Source organism: Capricornis sumatraensis, chromosome 20 (genome assembly GCF_032405125.1).
Source record: "Capricornis sumatraensis isolate serow.1 chromosome 20, serow.2, whole genome shotgun sequence".
In the NCBI taxonomy this organism is placed as follows: Eukaryota; Metazoa; Chordata; class Mammalia; order Artiodactyla; family Bovidae; genus Capricornis; species Capricornis sumatraensis.
Genome location: NC_091088.1, coordinates 42008337 through 42029939, shown reverse-complemented (window position 1 = coordinate 42029939; position 21603 = coordinate 42008337). Strand labels below are relative to the sequence as shown.

Here is a 21603-nt window from a genome sequence, read left to right as displayed (position 1 = left end):
AATAATTTTCCATCCAGGTATAATGCATAGAAGGGAAGGAAAATTAACATTGTTTGAACACCTGTTATGTGCTTCATATAAATGGACATAAATTTGAGCAAACTCCAGGAGACAGTGAAGGAAATGGGAGTCTGGTATGTTATATATAGACCATGGGGTCACAAAGAGTTGGACATGACTTAGTGACTGAACAACAACAACTTCATATAAAATAGTTTATGTAACCTTCAGAATCATTTGACTGAGAAAGAAACAGAGGCTTAAAAAGAATAAACTGTTTTCCCCACAACATGCAGAGCTCTAGGTCTGCGAGGTTCCAAAGCCAATGCTATTTCTTCTACAACACAATCATCTGCATGGATTCAGTCGGGTGTATTCTGCTCAACAGTAAAACTGGGGGCCTTCTGATCACCTCATTTTGTGGACCTACAGGTTTCTAGACCCTAATAAGCCACTGATTCCCTAGCTCCTGCCTTGATGAAAGCTCCTGGGCTGTGCCTATACTGGCTGACAGCTGTACAACTTACTTCTGCTGCTGAGGAGACACTGCTGGGACAGGATCATTAAAAGGCATGCATGAACAGCCAGGAAGCTAAAAACATGTGAAAGCAGGATTCTATGGGGTCAAGACCTCCAATTCCACCATTCTCACTAGTTGAAGAGATAAGGAAAGAGTTCACAATAGTGGATACTCCCAAAATAATTTAAATTTATGGGATTTTTTTGTTATTTTGTACCAGCAGCTTTATCTCCAATTACATTTTGTTCAAGCAAAGACTAGCCTTCCCTTGTGGCTCAGCTGGTAAAGAATATGCCTGGAGATCTTAAAGATCTGCCCAAAGATCCCCTGGAGAAGGGAAAGGCTACCCACCCCAGTATTCTGGCCTACAGAATTCCATGGACTGTACCAGTCATGGGGTCGAAAAGAGTCTGACACTACTGAGCGACTTTCACTTTCTTTCACTTCCAAGCAAATATTAAAATTCATCTTCTATCTAATACTAAATGCTGCAGATTATGGTAATTCACTCTTCACCCAGAGCCAAAGAGGACAAGAGAAACTCGATCGAGATGAAATATATTAGGAAAATAATAGCAAAACTGATTAATATAACATGAATAATTAAGAGCTGATTATGCAAAAAAAGTTTTAAAACAAACTCAAGTTTATTACCCTTCAAATAAGAAATCTAAAATAACCTGCTCAAAATTTTCCCTGAAAATCTGAGAATAATTTCAGGTTGGTATTTCTTTTTGGTAGTGTTGTTGACAATAAAGATGATCTCACAGGATTAACATTCCTTCTAGCTGTAATCTGAATCCTAATCTGGTTAATATCCAATGATTTACCAACTGTTCCCCACCTCCAACTTAAAAATATACTCCTTTCTTAAAGAATTTCAGATTTCTACAAATGGATAAAATGAATACCTTACTAAGCAGTATTAAAGGATTTTGTGTCCTTGCCTCCTTAATCCTTTCTATTTTGCCACAGCCCCGTCCCCTATTCAGTATATCAACATTACAAAAATAAGTTAGTTGCTGCTTTAAGTACAGATCTGCATTTAAGAAAGGCTTAGGTTCTAAGACTGCTACTTTTGGTTCAGTGCATTCGCTCCCACTTATTACTGTTAATGAATGGTCCTTCTAGTTCTGTGACATTAATATCATCACAATGCTAATACTGTGCAAGAAGCTTAAATAAATGGTAAGGCATTGAAGAAATCCTTAAATAATCATGCAGTCGCATGTGATACTTCTTATCTCAATGGCAACCCTTAGGCCAGGATGCTACTTTCCTATGGCTTTCCTGAATACACTGCTATAAGGCCCTTGGAGGCCCTGAAGGTGTAATGGGGGTATAATTACAAAAAAGAAAACAGAGATGACTCAATTTGTCTGAGATTTCAGTGAGACACCACTGAAGAGGGAAAATACAGAAATAAACAGGCAGCAGCAGTGTTTAAAGGTTTTGGTAAAAGTTATATAGAGAGTCCCCTGCTATTACTCCCGAAGAGAAATAGGGAGAATATTAAAGGTAGATGAACTTTTAGCAGTCAGGTTGAGGGCTATCTATAGCAAAGAAAAGTAGTCAATATACAAATGATTACTTCAAGATAGACTGTAGCTCTAAATTTGAAACACAATCACAAAGCTTCTGGAAGAAAACACGTGCCCTTGAAGTGGGCAAATATTTCTTGGACAGGAAACATAATGCTACCATGAAAGAAAAAATTTCAGATCATCCAAATCCACCATTAAGAAACTGAGTGGCCTTACAGTTCAGGGCCTATTGACCTGTGGAAGCTCCCTATTGCTGGTGAAGGAGAGAAGGGTCTCAGATCCTTTCAGGACTCTTGGTCTTTCAGGAGGGACACAAAAGCGTCGAAGGGAAGAGGGAGGAAAAAAAAAATCCCTTAGATCTCGGCACAATTAATTTACTCAAAAAGAAAATAAGAGAAAAATACTCAGCATGCAAAAGTCTTGTGAAGAAAAAGAAGGAAAACCACAGAACATGCCAAAGGCCGAGGAAGATAGCCCTTGGGACAGTGTACCACAGGAGGCAGAAGGACATCCTCAACTCTCAAAAGGCGCAAGCCCAGGAAGCAGAAGGAAACCTTAGAGGAGGGCTGACTCTGCCTGGTCAGGGACAAAACCACTGGGCATCTGGACCATGAAGAAATGATAAGAAGAACAGATGAGTCAGATACGACTGAGCGACTTCACTTTCAGTTTTCACTTTCATGCATTGGAGAAGGAAATGGCAACCCACTCCAGTATTCTTGCCTGGAGAATCCCAGCGATGGGGGAGCCTGGTGGGCTGCTGTCTATGGGGTCGCACAGAGTCGGACACCACTGAAGCGACTTAGCAGCAGCAGCAGCAGAGAAGAGATAAGAAGAGTAAGAAATAAATTTGTGATGATGGACTAGAAACTGGAAACAGTATGAGCAGTATGAAAAGGCAAAAAGATAGGACACTGAAAGAGGAACTCTCCAGGTTAGTACGTGCTCAATATGCCACTGGAGAAGAGTGGAGAAATAACTCCAGAAAGAAAGAAGAGACGGAGCCAAAGCAAAAACAACACCCAGTTGTGGATGTGACTGGTAATGGAAGTAAACTCTGATGCTATAAAGAACAATATTGCATAGGAACCTGGAATGTTAGGTACATGAATCAAGGTAAATTGGAAGTGGTCAAACAGGAGATGGCAAGATTGAATATCAACATTTTAGGAATCAGTGAACTAAAATGGACTGGAATGGGTGAATTTAACTCAGATGACCATTATATCTACTACTGTGGGCAAGAATCCCTGAGAAGAAATGGAGTAGCCATCATAGTCCACAAGAGTCCCAAATGCAGCATTTGGATGCAATCTCAAAAATGACAGAATGATCTCTGTTCGTTTCCAAGGCAAACCATTCAATATCACAGTAATCCAAGCCTATGCCCCGACCAATAATGTTGAAGAAGCTGAAGCTGAAAACTTCTATGAAGATCTACAAGACCTTCTAGAACTAACACCAAAAAAAGATATCCTTTTCATTATAGGGGACTGGAACGTAAGAAGACAAGAGATACCTGGGGTAACAGGCAAGTTTGGCCTTGGAGTACAAAATGAAGCAGGGCAAAGACTAATAGAGTTTTGCCAAGAAAATGCACTGGTCATAGCAAATACCCTCTCCCAACAACACAGGAGAAGACTCTACACATGGACATTACCAGATGGTCAATACTGAAATCAGACTTAATCAGTCTTTGCAGCCAAAGATGCAGAAGCTCTATACAGTCAGCAAAAACAAGACGGAGCTGACTATGGCTCAGATCGTGAACTTCTTATTGCCAAATTCAGACTTAAATTGAAGAAAGTAGAGAGAACACTAGGCCATTCATGTATGACCTAAACAAATCCCTTACAGTTATACAGTGGAAGTGACAAATAGATTCAAGGGATTAGGTCTGACAGACAGAGTGCCTGAAGAACTATGGGCAGAGGTTCACGACACTGTACAGGAGGCAGTGATCAAGACCATCCCCAAGAAAACGAAATGCAAAAAGGCAAAATGGGTGTCTGAGGAGGCCTTACAAATAGCTGAGAAAAGAAGAGAAGCTAAAGGCAAAGGAGAAAAGGAAAGATATACCCATTTGAATGCAGAGTTCCAAAGAACAGCAAGGAGAGACAAGAAAGCCTTCCTCAGTGATCAATGCAAAGAAATAAGAGGAAAACAACAGAATGGGAAAGACTAGAGATCTCTTCAAGATAACTATAGAGATACCAAGGGAACATTTCAGGCAAAGATGGGCAAAATAAAGGACAGAAATGGTATGGACCTAACAGAAGCAGAAGACATTAAGAAGATGTGGCAAAAATCACGAACTATACAAAAAAGATCTTCATGATCCAGATAATCATGATGGTGTGATCACTCACCTAGAGCCAGACATCCTGGAATGCGAAGTCATGTGGGCCTTAGGAAGCATCACTATGAACAAAGCTAGTGAAGATGATGCAATTCCAGTTGAGCTATTTCAAATCCTAAAATGATGCTGTGAAAGAGCTGCACTCAATATGCCAGCAAATTTGGAAAACTGACCTTTGAAAAGGTCAGTTTTCATTCCAATCCCAAAGAAGGGCAATGCCAAAGAATGTTCAAACTAGTGCACAATTGTATTCATCTCACACGCTAGCAAGGTAATGCTCAAAATTCTCCAAGTCAGGCTTCAAAAGTATGTGAACCATGAACTTCCAGATGTTCAAGCTGGATTTAGAAAAGCCAGAGGAACCAGAGATTAAATTGCCAACATCTGTTGGATCATTGAAAAGCAACAGTTCCAGAATAACATCTACTTCAGTTTTATTGACTATGTCAAAGACTTTGACTGTGTGGATCATAACAAACTGTGGAACATTCCTCAAGAGATGGGAATACCAGACCAGCTTACCTGCCTCCTGAGAAATCTGTATGCAGGTCAAGAAGCAACAGTTAGAACTGGGCAGGGAACAGACTGCTTCAAAACTGGGAAAGGAGAACGTCAAGGCTGTATATTGTCACCCTGCTTATTTAACTTATATGTTGAGTACATCATGAGAAATGCTGGGCTGGATGAAGCATAAACTGGAATAAAGATTGCAGGAGAAGTATCAATATTTCACATCTCAGATATGCAGATGACATCACCCTTATGGCAGAAAGGGAAGAAGAACTAAAGAGGCTTTTGAAAGTGAAAGAGAAAAGGAAAAAGTTGGCTTAAAACTCAACATTCAGAAAACTAACATCATGGCATCCGGTCCAATCACTTCATGGCAAACAGATGGGGAAACAATGGAAACAGTGACAGACTTTATTTTGGGGGGGCTCCAAAATCACTGCAGATAGTGACTGCAACCCTGAAACTAAAAGATGCTTGTTCCGTGGAAGAAAAGCTACGACAAACCTAGACAGCATATTAAAAAGCAGAGACATTACTTTGTCAACGAAGATCCATCTAGTCAAAGGTATGGTTTTTCCAGTAGTCATGTATGGATGTGAGAGTTGGACTATAAAGAAAGCTAAGCACCAAAGAATTGATGCTTTTGAGCTGTGGTGTTGGAGAAGAATCTTGAGAGTCCCCTGGACTGTGAGGAGATCCCACCAGTCCATCCTAAAGGAAATCAGTCCTGAATATTCATTGGAAGGACTGATGTTGAAGCTGAAACCCCAATACTTTGGCCACCTGGTGCAAAGAACTGACTCATTGGAAAAGACCCTGATGATGGGAAAGATTGAAGGCAGGAGGAGAAGGGGATGACAGAGGATGAGATGGTTGGATGGCATCACTGACTCAATGGACATGAGTTTGAGTAAGCTCTGGGAGTTGGTGATGGACAGGGAAGCATGGTGTGCTGCACTCCATGGGATCACAAAGAGTCGCATGTGACTGAACTGAACTGGAAACAAAGACATTCACACTGCCCTCCTCATCCTGTTCGCTTTCGGCCTTGAATTCCTTTTGGTCTAATATTAAAAACTGGCCCCTGCTTTCTTTCTGTTAGCATTTTCTGGTGTTTCTCTGACTTTTGCTTTATTTTTAATCATCTGGTGGAGTTTTGTTTTAGGTAGTTTCCTTGTTACCAGCATCTGGATTTTCTATTTTGACACATTCTCCAGGTCTATTTTTCAATCGGGAAGTTTCACATATATGCATGAAAATATGTTCACCTCATATCATAAAGTAAAATTTAATAGGCTACAAGGAAGTATATTTAGTATCAGCTTACATATGTAGAAGAAAATCTCAAATTGTGTGTGTGTGTGTGCATATGTGTACACATTCATACATATATCAAAAATTTAACTGTGCCTATTTCTGCGTATTTTTTTCTTTTTGCTTATATGTATTTCTTAAAGAACACATCAAACACACAAAAAGAATTAAAGGTTTTTCCATAATTAAGAGTCAATCAAAGAATTTGCAATCAGTTTATATAAGGGCAACTGGAGCACCTAAACTCTTGATGAAAGAATTGTTTAAAAAAAAATGTAAACCTCAAATTACCTCTTGATCTATCAGCCAGAGGAATAAAACTGGCAATTTTACAGCTTTAAAAAGAAAAAGAAATTGAGTAGACAAGATACAGGATTGAAAAAATAGTTACAACATAGACATCTGACAACAGACTTGTGTCTAGAATATATAAAGAGTTCTACAAACCAACAACAAAGAGATAAACAACCCAGTAAATATTTAGGTAAAAGGACTTCGACACTTTTGATTCCATTCCAATGAATTTCAAGAACAGACAAAACTGGGACTTACCTCATGGCACAGTGGATAGGAATCCACCTGCCCTGCCAATGTAGGCAACGTGAGTTCCATCCATGATCCAGAAAGATTCCACACGGCTCAGAGCAACTAAGCCCATGTGCCACAACCACTGAGCTCTCGCCCTAGAGGCTATGAGCCTGTGTGCCCTAGAGCCTGTGCTCTGCAAGAAAAGCCACTGCAATGAGAAGCCCTCACTTGCTGCAACTAGAGAAAGCCTGCACACACACACACACACACACACACACACACAAATGTACACAGCAATGAAGACCCAGCACAGCCAAAAACAGATAAATAAAATTTAGAAAAAAAAGAATAGACAAAACTAATTTGTGGTGAAAGAAATTTAAAAATGGTTCCTAGGGGTGGGGTGGGGAAAGGAATTGACTGGAAATGGCCATGAGGGAACTTTCTGGAGGTGAGAGAAATGTTCTATAGCTTATGTAGTGGTTACACAGGTGTATAAAATGGTAAAAATTCATTGAAATGAACAACACATTATTGTATGTTAATTATACTTCAAGTTTTTTTTAATGTTAAGAAGTCAGAATCAAAGTGATAGTTAAGTGATCCAGCATAAAGAAAAACTGGACAGTTGGCTAAATTTTATCTGAATTTAAAAGCTGTGAAATATTTAAAATATGCTTAAATACATAGAGTACAGTATAATGAACATTCACATAACTCAACTTTATCAATCTTAAAATTCTGTCCTATTTGTTCAGCTTTATTTCCTAACAAAAAGCCCCCATGAACCTCTCCCCAACTCCATTCTTCTTCCTCGCTGTTGCTGTTCAGTCAGCTGTGTTCTACTCTTTGACATCTAAATTCCTAAATTTATTCCATGAATAAATTTGCTTGACAATAATGGTCAACACAAATAAATATAATAAAGAGTCCCTTGGACTGCAAGGAGATCCAACCAGTCCATTCTAAAGGAGATCAGCCCTGGGTGTTCTTTGGAAGGAATGATGCTAAAGCTGAAACTCCAGTACTTTGGCCACCTCATGAGAAGAGTTGACTCACTGGAAAAGACTCTGATGCTGGGAGGGATTGGGGGCAGGAGGAGAAGGGGATGACAGAGGAGGAGATGACTGGATGGCATCACCGACTCAATGGGCGTGAATTTGAGTGACCTCCGGGAGATGGTGATGGACAGGGAGGCCTGGCATGCTGCGATTCATGGGGTCGCAAAGAGTCAGACACGACTGAGCGAATGAACTAAACTGAACTGAAAAGGGGCAAAGAAAAAGGAATTATTTGGCATCTAAGTCCCAGGTTTTGGTTTTTCTTTGCAATATTCATTAAGATAGTCTTGCCCTTGCTCACTAAAGAACAATGAACAAACCTCAAGTTACACGGTAATCAGTGGCAAAATTAATTGTAATCTAGATTGCTCAGTTTTCCTTCTTCCTTAAGTGATTCTCCTCTGCTTGGAGTAAAAGATAGCTTAATAAATGTTGGCTATGCTGTTCTAAAGATTAGTTACTAGCTATAATGAAAGGTAGACACGACTAAAGAACAGAAGAGCAAAAGCTGATTTTTCTGCAAATTTCTTATCTGGCACTTCTGTGTATCTCTCTCTCAACAATAAAGTTGAGGGAATTCCCTGACGGTCCAGTGGTTAGAGCTCCATACTTCCACTGCAGGGGACACAGATTCCATCCCTGGTCAGGGGAACTAAAAAATCTTACATGCCCTCAGGTACAGTCAATAAATAAACTGCAGAATGAAGTATTATAAATGCTGAGGTTCCATCTGAATGATCAGAGAGCTTCACTATATTTGGAATATCTCATCTGGTCCCATCACTTCATGAGAAATAGATGGGGAAGCAGTGGAAACAGCGTCAAACTTTATTTTGGGGGGCCCCAAAATCACTGCAGATGGTGATTGCAGCCATGAAATTAAAAGACGCTTACTCCTTGGAAGGGAAGTTATGACCAACTTAGATAGCATATTCAAAAGCAGAGACACTACTTTTGCAAACAAAGGTCCGTCTAGTCAAGGCTACGTTTTTTCCAGTGGTCATGTATGGATGTGAGAGTTGGACTGTGAAGAAAGCTGAGGGCTGAAGAATTGATGCTTTTGAACTGTGGTGTTAGAGAAGACTCTTGAGAGTCCCTTGGACTGCAAGGAGATCCAACCAGTCCATTCTGAAGGAGATCAGTCCTGGGTGTTCTTTGGAAGGAATGATGCTGAAGGTGAAACTCCCAATACTTTGGCCACCTCATGCGAAGAGTTGACTCATTGGAAAAGACCCTGATGCTGGGAGGGATTGGGAGCAGGAGGAAAAGGGGACGACAGAGGATGAGTTGGCTGGATGGCATCACTGACTCGATGGACATGAGTTTGAGTGAACTCCGGGAGTTGGTGATGGACAGGGAAGCCTGGCGTGCTGTGATTCATGGGGTCACAAAGAGTCGGACACGACTGAGTGACTGAACTGAACTATCATTAAAATTAATTGGATTATATCCTCTCTGACAATCCATCTATTTCTATAGTCAGTTTATAGTAACTGTAACTGTGCACTCTCTGTGTCATTATAGAACTATAAAATATGAGAATTAAAAGGCATTTTATTTTTAATTGATAAGAAATGCAAGGCTTGTAATGCTAATATTTTTTCCAAGGTCACATAGGGAACTAATGGTCACTAGAAATGCTTTACTGTTTTTTTTTTTATTTTTCCTAAGTATCTTGTCCTCTCATGCTTCAGTTTGGGACCTAAGCATTTCTGGTACAAGACTCAGTTTCTAAAAAAAAAAAAAAAAAAGACTCAGTTTCTATGACTATATCCCTAAGGGTGGAGATGCTTAAAGATCCCAAAGACTTCTCTTGAGTCCCAAGCACAGAGGAAGTAGGAGGGAATATGAGAAATAGATGGAGAATAGTGGGAGTCAACTGGTGGGTGGTAGAGAAATAAGAGCAAATTGAGATCTTTCTCCAACCACAATCTCCTTAGAGAGAGTGCAGAGGAAAAACATTCAAGAAAACATGTTTCTTATCAAAATATATTGTGGGAAAAAACCTACAAATTTGGCTTTCTGAGAATACCTGTAAGACCTGGCTGCTACAAACAGCTTGCTAGCATTTAAAACTATTATTTATTTTCCAGTATAAATGCTTTGCACTCATCTTGTGAGGATATCATTATTCTGCATCCTAGATGAAATTAACAAGTATAAAAATCAACTCTATTATACTGTAAATGGATAAAGTAGATCAATATTAAAACATCTGTTGTGAGCAATGACTTTAAGAATTTCACTTTAGTCTTTTTTGTGGCTGTTTTGGCTGATGCTGGGAAAGACTAAAGGCAGGAAGAGAAGGGGACGACAGAGGATGAGATGGTTGGATGGCATCACCAATTCAATGGACATGAGTTTGAGCAAGCCCCAGGAGATGGTGAAGGACAGGGAAGCCTGGCGTGCTGCAGTCCACAGGGTCGCAAAGAGTCAGACATGACTGAACGACTGAACAACAAAGAGTCAGCTTAATTTTTTCAGTTACTGTTACTTTATGTTCACTGTAAAAATAAATGCAGTTCACAGAATTCCTTGGTGGTCCAGTGGTTAGGACTCTGTGCTTTCACTGCCCGGAGCCTGGGTTCAGTCTCTGGTTGGGAAATTAAAATCCCACAAGCCTGACAGTGTGGCCAAAATAGATGCGTGTAATCAACAGTCTTTGAAGAAATTAATAATACCTTCATCCTGAAGACCTCCCACGCCAATACCACAGCCTGCCCCCCTCACACCTGAGAGAAACACATTCCTAACGTTGTCATTCCTGCACTGCAAGTTCTCTCAGCATTTGTCTATCACTTGTATAATATGTATGAGACAGTCTAGATTAACTTATGTCAGTTTATTAGCATTTATAAAGCCATTTGGAGGTAAGGGTGGTGGGGCTCATGTTTTCTTTCTACTTCTCCGAGTATCCAGCAGAAATGTGTGTGTTCAATGAACTGATTAATCACATACACCTATCTATTTGTGCCTGGCACGGAAAATCAAAGACTGGGAGGCACTAACAATAATACCCTTCAGAGGACTGATGCAACAACCCAGAATCCAGAGCATGACTTCCTGCACATGAAGCCAATCACAGTGATAAATTCTACTGGTATTCAGGCTTGCTAGCTTCTTAAACTGATTCATTGGAGAAGCGATCTATCAAAACAGTAAATAGCAGCAGCTGTGGAGTCTGATAAATCTGTGCCTCTACCATCCAAGTGCTGCAACCTTGGGCAAATTATTTCATCTCTGCAGGGTTCAATTTCTTCACATTTAAGATGGGCATGATGATACCTGCCTCACGGGGCTGTTAAAAGAAACTGCGACAATGCATGTAAATTGCTTAGCAGAGAAAAGGTCTCAATAATGTCATTATTACTTATTTCTATTGTTTTAACTTTTAAAAACTTTACAATTTAGCTACAAAAATATTTCAAGGACTCTAGCTTCAAAGTCTGCATTATTATCATGGACATAAGTTTGCTTAGCATCCACTCTATTTCACATTTCATAGTTCGGTGATGCTGCCGATCTCAACACACCGAGGATGGGCACATGGGGCAAGCCGGGATTGTAGTCTCCACCATTGTGGAAACAGAGATATGTCCCAAGGGTAGACAAAGCAGAGTTAATCAGAGTCCTTCCCAGAAACTGCAGGTGCTAGAATAAAAACTGTCCTTTTTTAAAGGGGTTATTAAGTTAGGGCAATACATTCCTACAACTGCTGGTGCCATCTTAGCTGACTCCACAGAATTAGATTCTCCACAGCAGATGTTGCAGCCAAGATAATTTGAGCCTTTGGATCCCTCTGGACCTAAACCTAGATCCACCCCCAGTCTTAGCAGTTATATGAGGCAGTACATTCCACTTCTGCTCCGTTTGGTTTGGGTTTCTGCAAACCAAAATAATTCTTACTAAAAAAACTGTCTATGTCTGTTCTGATAGACAAAGATTTTTCTCCATCCCATTCTACCTCTGACGCCAGGTCCCGTCCGTAAGCTCCAGATAGTTTTCTTTCCCTAGTTATAACACAATAATCGTAATACAATCTGGAGAAGTTGCCTGAAATGTATATAAAATTGATGTTCCAAAGAGAATGCTGAGACTAATAATTTATTATGCACTTTCGAGTTTCAAGAATCTTTGAAATGCTCCAACTAGCTCGCCTGTACCCAAGCAAAGGTATTCTTCTTGGTTTCCTTTTATAGCTGTTTATAAAGTTTCTAAATCTCTTCACTTATATGGTAGTTTCTCATTTAATCTCTACTATGAACCTCTGGTGGTTTTAGAACATTGGAGTGGGTGTCGGTTGTTTATGTCTGCCTACCATCCACTCCCCCTTCTTTTGGTAACATCAGCTTGATTATCTTTTGAGAAACTCCCATGTGATTTAGGCTGGCCAACCAGAACATCCCGTTATCTCCTGCTACATGCCTGGAATATATGAGTGAGGTCCAATACTTCTGGCAAATTGACTGGGAAAGAGATATTACAAAGATCTCAGTTTTCTTAAAAATTAATTTATGGATTTAATACAATTTTAATCAAAATCCCAAAGGATTTAAGAAATGATAAAATCACTCCAAAATTTATCTGGATAAATAAGTAAGTACACCAGCCTCTAATTATTCATTGTTATTTTTCCAAATTCTTCTTGAATGGTGTAATCCACTTGAATGATCAGTTATTAACTGTTAAAGTTACAACATACGGTGTGGTTACAAAACACTCAAATAAAAAGTCCAGAATCAGATTGCAGAATATAAAAATTAAACATATAAACAATGGTACAATTCAAATCAGTGAGGGAAGAATGGGTCATTCCTACGGTGACAGGTATGTAGCATGTGTATTATATACCTCAAAGCAGCACACTCATTGCAGACGTCCCTAGTTAAGCATAGACTGTTCTCCTGCTGCACCCAGATATGGCTTTGGAATCTTTCCCCACATGGCACTCCAGGCAGCCCCATCAATCTAGCAGACAGTGCATGCTGCTAAGTCGCATCAGTCGTGTCCGACTCTGTGCGACCCCATAGATGGCAGCCCAACAGGCTCCTCTGTCCCTGGGATTCTCCAGACAAGAACACTGGAGTGGGTAGACAGTGCACACAAGAGGTTTATTTGACAAATGCTGAGACAGTCGTTAACTATTTGGAAAAGCATAGAAAGTGGAATCTCTCGCATACCTATGTCAAAATAAACCTGGTGTAGATTAAAAAGTGAAACCGTAAAAGGACTAGAACAAAGCTGTTGCAAAAGAACGTTCTCAGAGAAAAACAGAGAAGCTCTGAGATGAGGAGACATGAGCAAAAGTGGAAAGCGTAGTCCTCAGCACTGCCTGGGTCCTTGACATTTCTGAGGCTCAGCTTTTCCTGGAGTCCTGAGACCTGTCTATATCTTTCCAATACTTCCACCCTTCAATTTGAACCGGTGGTGAAACCAAAAAAGCCTTGAATAACGCACGTGCATTATCTTTTCTTAAAAAAAAAAAAAACAAACCTTGTTATCAACTGATTTTACCAAAAATAAACCTTTGTCTCTTTCAATGAAAACTCAAAACTCCCCAATTTCCAAGTGTGAGGAGTAAATATTTTATATATACAATAGCTTAATTAAATTTAAAGATAAAGATTCAACTTTTTCATCTCTCTATCCCATCAACTTTATTTTCATAAAGCATTTTGAAATACTTGAAAAATTTAAAAAAAAAGAGTAGAAGACAGTAGAAAGAAAAAAATGTTGCAGAAAAGTCAAAGTAATTTTTGTAAAAAGCTGCATTTTGGGAATTCCCTGGCAGTCTAGTGGTTAGGGCTTTCACTTTCACTCATGGGGTACTGAGATTGGCAAGCCATGAGGTTTGGCCAAAACTAAAGGTTGCACTTCACATATTCTTCCCTAGTTTACATGTCGAATCATTCTAGCAATGTCGTGGGAGCCGGATCACAGAAACCAAACCAAATTTGAGTTTTGTAACTCTACTCTTTTTAAATCTACTGATATCATAATCACTGGCACTGTTTATATACAGAATTATTTCACAAATTTTTGTTTTCACACTGAAATGAAAACACATTTTATGAAAGACTCAGTGCATATTCCTTAGAATGGCACTTACGGAACTAAATCAACAGTTACTTCTCCAGATACAAAATATTAAACTCACCCAAATATACCATCATTTCTCCAGAAGCCCAAAACTCCTTTCACCAATCTAGGGGGATAAAACCTTTAAAGGAAGAATATGTTCTTATGCCATGTGACTAGATGTGATGTTTATAAACTAAAATTTTTCTTCTCAACCCCACAGCCAGCTGACAAGAGTTACGCTGCCTAAGGACTTTATAACATGGCTGAGTGCTTCTGCCGTCCCTGTCCCTGTCCCAGAGTTAATTCACTATATCCAATCTACCCCCACATCCTGTCATTTCTTCCTTCAAAACAGTGGCTCTCTAGTTTCCACTCCAACGACTCTGAGGGATCAAATTCCTGTGCTAGTGACAGAGGCCAGAGATTCTCTACAAGTGTCCAAACTTTGGGCGTCCCAGGCAGTCAGAAGGAGGCTATCTGGGCAGGAAAAGGTCCCTAGTGGATTCTGCTGTTCCCTGGCAAGAAATCACCTGCTTTAAAGTGTTCCTTGAATCGAACCTGCCCCTGCTCCCAGCACCACCACTGTCACCCCCTCCAGTGGTCACCGTCTCTGCGTTGGACTCCTCTTCTCTGCAACAGCTGTGCTTTTTCCTACCTTTGCTCTTTCCTCTCGCATTGCATCCAGTGCGTCCACTGCTGCCAACCCAAAATTCTGTTCCCATCATGTCACTTCCTGGCTCGAGAATGGATTGCATCAGTTCCCCATCCCTTCTATCTCTTCAACCTCTCCCTTCTCGGCCAGCCTTTTCTCCTTACTGTACAAATAGGTCGCAATTCTTTCCCTTAAAACAAAATAAAAAACAAACAACTACAAAAGTAGGATTCTTCTTGGATACTTTATTCAACTCTAGCTACCACCTTCGTGGCATTTATTTTTCTGAGAAGCTTTAGAAGCTGAGAAGTATGGTCTATTCACTGCTCTCTGTTCCTGTCACTCAGCTGAAATTGCTCTTAAGAGAACTCTCATGATCTTGTTCTCTAATCACCAAATCCAATGGACTTCTGTTTCCTTCTTGACTTCGCCAGCATCTCAAGATACTGATCACCTCCTCCTTTTTGAAACCACTTCTTTCCAGATTTCTGTTCCTCCACTCTTGCTTTTAAATAGATCAGTTCTGCAGGGTTCCATCCTGTCCCCACTTCTCTTTAATTTGCACTCTCCTAACGATTACATCGACACTTATGGCATCAATCATCCCTCCTACAGTAACATCTCATGAATCTTCAGCTCATTTCCGACATTTCTCTTGACTACAGACCTGTATCAGCCATCTGCACCAGGATGTCACACAGGTGACTCAAATTCTACAAGTCCAAAACCAAACTTCTCTTCCCCACAAAAAAATGAGTTCCTCCCCCATTCATTCTGGTTTCACAGTTATCCACTTTCCCAGGCCAGACATCTAGGGGTTATCCTCTCTCTCTTTTCCTTTCCTCCTCCAAACATCATTTAGAATCACCACTTCTATCTACTTAGTATCTTTCAGCTTCATAACTGTCCTATCCAGTCTCACTAGCTTTACGGTGTCCCAACAGGCTCCTAAGTGCTTTCCCTGACCTCATAGTCTTGAGCTCCTACACTCCGCATCTGCCACTCTTTCTGGCAGATTGCTCCTTTGTTTAAAGCACTCCTTATTTAAAGCACTTTTAACAACCTGGGTGGCTTGCCAGATCTGAAACTCTTGATAGTACACACCCATCAGTAAATATGTGAGCCTACGTGCTCATCCTACAAATATTCGTTAAAGCATACATATTATAAAACATATACAAGACATGAACATCAAGAATGAATGAGATAAAGATGAAATAAATCCACTAAATATATCCCTGATGAAGTTATGCCATCATTAGCTACTGTATGATTCAAAGTACAACACAGCCTTATATAGTTCATTACTAAAGGTAATGTGTTAATCCACATTTTAAATACTTTTCTTGATGATTTCATTTTTTAGGTTGATGTCTTAACAGACAGGATTACCCTGAAATGTGACAAAGAACTCCTACCAGGAGAAAAGTAAAACGACTTTTTTGTTATTATTTGTATTGCTAGACTTATCGTGAATCCAAGGTTTCTCTGTGCAAATCTTTAAGCCACCTGCTCACTTTGTAAAGATAAATGTAGTTAAAAGCAGATAATATATCATAAATCTACTCAACCAGGCTCAAGTAATAAGTTGCAATGATAGGAGCAGAAAAATGAACCAAGTCACCACTCTCAACTCCTGTGCTCTGTGAAGCTTTCACTCTTCCCTGGAGACATCACCCTGTGCATCAAGTATGAAATGTCACTGTCTTATAAGACTGAGGAAGAGAACCAGGGTTATCTATAAACACTAATGCAACTAAAGTTCTTCTTTTAGGTTTTAGGTTGCAAATATAAACTCCACTTAGAGCCCACTGCTTGGCACTGCCCACCAACCTGGTCTCTGCCCACCTTTCCAGCCTGCTCTGCTGCCACACCCTTCCCACACCTTCCCACGCTTCACTTCTCTCCACACACCAGCTGCTCATCACTTCCCTGCCTTTGATGGGCCATCTCCTTTGCACTTCTACCTCTGCTTCCAGGGCACCATATTCTCATCTCTTTTAAAACATTTATCACAGTCTGCATAACTGCTTCCCTACAAGCCTAAAGGGCAGGGGTTACTCCCAATTTTGAGTTCCCAGCATCTACCAGAACACCTTACTTGCAGTAGATACTTAAGGTTGACAGAGTGAAAAAGTCCAAATTCCTTGGCCTGCTTTCAAGGCCTTGCATAATCTGGTTTCAACTTATCTACTTGGCTTAATTTTCTTCCCCCAAGTCCATTCCTATTGTCACTTCCTATCACAAGTCATGCTTGCTTTGGCTTCTGCGCATGTTACCTCCTCATGTTGAACTGCCTTCCAACTACAGAGGAGCAACTCATCCTTCAAGCTCAGACAAAAGTATCCTTTCCCCATGAGGTCACACTTGACTCTTCCATCCCCCAGAGGATCACCTCTTCAGAGAATTCTTGAAGAGTGAGCACTGTACATTGCAGCAATTCCTCTCTGTTGGGAGGTTTTCTCTCCCCAGTTTCAGTCCACGTTCTCCGAGGCCAGGGACCGACCATCGTCAGCTGCTTTTGCATGCTGCAACGTGATGATGCATGAGACGCCACAAGTTCTGACTGACTGGCCGTAGATATCATGGTGCCAGGGAGACAGCAGTGAACTAACTGGGTCTTAGTCCAAGTTCCATAACTGGTTAGTTAGATGACCTTAAACATGCTTATTTGACCTCTTTGGTCATTTATCCTTTATCTGCAAGATGAGACTTTTTTTTATTTTACAATTTTTTAAATTCCAGGTAAGACTTTTCCTCATGCTCACAAGAAACAGGAACGTTTTTCCCCTAAAAATAAAGAGAAATTCTGAGACATTCAGTAACTCACTTAACATGAATGAACTTCAGTGCAATCAACACCAGCCTCAGAGGACGATGTAAAGGTCAAATGAGAAAATACACATGAAAATGCACATATAATTTTAAAACCCAGGTAAAAACTTTAAGGCACTGTCATGCTATTCAGTGGGAAATACAAGCAAGCAGCATCATCTGTTTAGCTGGTGAGGAGAGTACGCTGGCCTATCCAAGGACAGTGATTGGATCCTCCAATGACCCAGTCTGCTAAGCCCAGCAGAACACTGTTCCATAGGCACAGGCCCTCATCCCTCAGGTACAAAGATACACATCTGATCACAAAGTAAAGTAACCTTTATCCTTGAAGGACTATAGACCAGGGAATACATCAGCTGAAGTTCTGAATTACAGTTGAGATCTAAATTAAAGCCCAGGTATGGTTTCCAAAAATGCTCTTAGAATTTTCATAACCACTCTGTATTAGAACCAATAAATTTCTCATATTTTTCTAATAATTTAGAGAGCATATTTTAGCATGAAGGGGACTCTATAAGAAATAATCTGGTTACAAACATGTGGCTGCTTATATAAACATGCTTAATCACTCAAATGAAATACAATGAGGCTAGTCAAAAAAAAACAAAATCCAGAAACATAAAATGCCCTGACAATTTAGTGGTTCTTTAAGACACAGACTGATGAATATATATGGCAAAGTCTCAAAGAAAATGTAAAATGTTTTCTCTAGAAGACTCTCAAACTTTCCAACACACAGTGAAGAAAACAGCAGTTTAAGAACCCAAACTAGCTTCTTCAAATGAGCAGCCTAATAACATCAGTAGTTACATGTCCTTTAACAAACACAAAGCATCAGTCATATATGACACTCAAAATCTCAAACTATTCTAGATACAAAAATTATTTTCAGCTCTGAAATTAAATTTCACATCAGTCTACTTTCTCTACATACTTAACTATTTTCTTTTCCATAGATTTGATAACAATAATTTTAGAATCATATTTACACAATAAAAGATGATTTTCCAGCAATATTCCAACGAGAATTGCTTCAAAATTTTACTGATTCTTTTCTCAAATTTCAGATGTTACAATGAACACCATTCTGTCTTCCCTAACCTCCTCTGGAACACTTTTCAATGTGTAGTCTAATTCAAATATAAATTCTAGAAGCTTTCTGGATAGACTCTCTCTAACACAGAGATATAGTTTAACTCATACAATATGATGAAAGAGCAGTCACCCCTTTATGCTGAAAATCTGTGTATCTCTGCATATCTTAACATCAGACATTAGTCAAAACTACAAGTACAAGCTTATTAGCAAGTTATAAGGTTCTGAGCAGCAAGTGTGAGGGAACAGGAACAATCAGAGGGATGGAAAAGTAAATGCAAAATTTAAGGATAAAAAAGTTGGCCTACACGAAGGATGACAGGAAAACAAGATTAGAAAAATGGGTCTGCATGCAAGAAATGCAAAATCATTCTTGACCTGTTCACCTTAAATAACTTATTCTTATTGATATTCTGGCTATTCTGAGAGTCTTTGTTAACTCGTAGCATACCTTCATGACCCAGTCCTACCTTCCTTATTCAGACTTTGTTTTCATTACTGTTGCTTACTGCTTCTATTCCCAGTTCCCCCAAAGGCTCCCGGCACAAAAACTGTCAAATGAACAACAGCCCTGTGAAGAGGTGTTATCATCATCCTGGTTTTACAGATGAGGAAACTAAGGTGCAGCAAGGTTGAGTAACTTGCCTAGGGTTTACAAACCACTAGCCAGAAACATACCCTGGTCTAGCTGACCACAAAGCCCTCATTTGTGCTCTAACCTCCCTGGGCAAAATGACTTCTTCAGGTCTCTCACTTGTCTTTACTGGTGGTAGCTCTCTCCTTAGAGGAAGGCTTGATTCAAACTTGAACTTCTCCATCAATCTCTTCTTGGGCATCCTCAACCTCTGATGCCCACAAGGGTCTTTCTTTGTACTACACCCTCTCCAGAGTTGTATTCTCACAGTTTTTAGCCCTTAGCTGTACTATTTCTTAACTCTCTCTTATCTCAACTCTAAACTTCCTGAGGGCAGAAATCAGACTATTTTTAAGCGACTCTGGCAAGTGGAAGAGCTGAATAAACCTTTGATGTATGAATGAATAATCCCTACAAATCCATGAGATTAAAAAAAAAAAAAAAAAACCTTCAATTCACTGGGTTCCCTAACCACAGGCAACCAGAGAGTACAGCTTTGCTTTGCCTGGGGGTGATAAAGGCATGCCTAAAATTCCCTGCACGTACCACAAAAGAGCATCACTGTGCTATGTTAAACTGTGCTATGTTAAGGTAGTTTTTCAAGTTTTGAGACATCAAATGGAAGGATCATTCAATTCTAAAACTCTAAGCATAAAAATCTATCTTTTAAAAGTAGCCTTCTTGGATGGGTCACTAGTTCTCAATTTTAAACGTTTGACTGATTCTATGAAATCACTGTTTGCAGTGCTTCTGCATATTATAAGCAATTTTATTTTTATATCCTTTGATTTTTAAAGTTCAGTTTCATACCTCTCCACACATATAAGAACAAAAATGTCTTGTCTTTTAGAAAATAGGAAAATAAGGTAGAACCTGTGTTAGGTAAACAAACATTCACTAAATGTTATACTGCCATTTGTAAAGCCTCCTTCTAAAAGCATATGTGGCCTATTTTAGGTTAATGAATACTATGAAGTGTTTACTAGATGATTTTTATTTAAGTGGTATGAATACCACATTCAAATTATATCTAAACAAAAACTAGATTTAAAAAATATAGATATGGGTTAAGAGCTAAAACATCTGCCCATCACCACTGAGCACCACATAAATAGTACTACAGTCAGCTATTCTGGCTCTAAGAATTTATAACCAAATTCTTAGCTAGCACAATTTCAAGACACACATTTACGGCAACTCTTTCTTTTTTTACACACATACAACCCACATCGCCACAATTTATAATTTTACTCCTTTTACTAACACTAATTTCTGAGTAGTGCCTAGCCCCACCTAAGTGAAATATAAATATTTATAAATAGGATATTATAAGGTGGGAGACTGGAATTTCACAATTAGAGCACATTAAAATATTTACTTGGAAACTAACACCTTCCCAAATGTTTACTAGCAGATTTAGGAAAAAGTGAAAATCACTTTGCCAAGCTAGACTTCTGCCCCTCAGTCAGTTTGACGACTGGCCCCTTCCTACCTCCACTCCCCACCCCTTCCCTTCTGTTCTTCCTCTGCCAGGAATACCCTCTTGACTCATCCCTGCCTATGTCCATCACTTCCTTGGAGACCTGGCTCAAGACTCAGCTTCTTGAAAAACTCCTCCCTGATCAAGCTGATTTCCACTACTTCCTAACTTTGCACTCCCTTGGTATCCATATAGTTTGCACTCCACAATCTATAATTTATAAGTTGTTTTGCATTTTTCTATCATTTTCCCAACTAGACACCAAATAGAGACACATCATCTTTTATATCCTCTTCTATATTGTCAGCAATAAATGCCTCTTAAATGACTGAATGGGTGAAAGAAGGCTGATCGCTCAAAAATTTCTGAAGTAGTATTACCTCCAACATGCATGAGTCCTTCAAGAAGATAAAATTTATTTTGCCTTAGTTCCATAAAAGACTCAGGTAACAGATCACATTCAAACTTAAAAGAATAATCTTGACTATTCAAACATGACTTGAGATTTAACACTTCAGGCTTCTGAATTCAAGCTTAAAGCCTTGAAGCCTGTGAATGATAGGAAGCTGGCACCCCGTCTCCTGCAAAAAGGGGCAAAATTCTAGTTGGCAGTAAATGTTCAAACACGTGAGCCTCCACTGTTAAACAAGGCTCATTAACCACACAAACTTGCTGTTTCAGCTTTCTGGCTTCGATGAAGTGCCATGATCTCCTTTGGTTATTGTTGAGAGCCAATGATGGGTTAAATTCCCATAAATTAACCAGCGTTTTGGTGGTCTGCCCAAGCATACCGCTGGCATCGGTGTGGATGAAATTTTTTTTTTAAACAGATCTGCCTGGCCTAAGAAACCAGAGGTGAGTGAAGAAAGCGCCACTCAGGAGGCAAACGGAGACCTTCAGAAGTCCTGTTCTAGTTCTTAGTGTCAGCTTAGCGTGCAGAGGCGGGGCTTCAAGCACGGCTGCTCCAAACTAAAACCTTCCTAGGGGACT

At 39.7% G+C, this 21603-nt stretch overlaps 1 protein-coding gene across 1 annotated transcript in view; it reads right to left on the bottom strand.

Moving 5' to 3' along the window:
• The window catches only part of SNTB2 (syntrophin beta 2), a 66580-nt gene that overhangs the window by 44169 nt on the left and 808 nt on the right, over positions 1-21603 (bottom strand). The window lies entirely within an intron of this gene.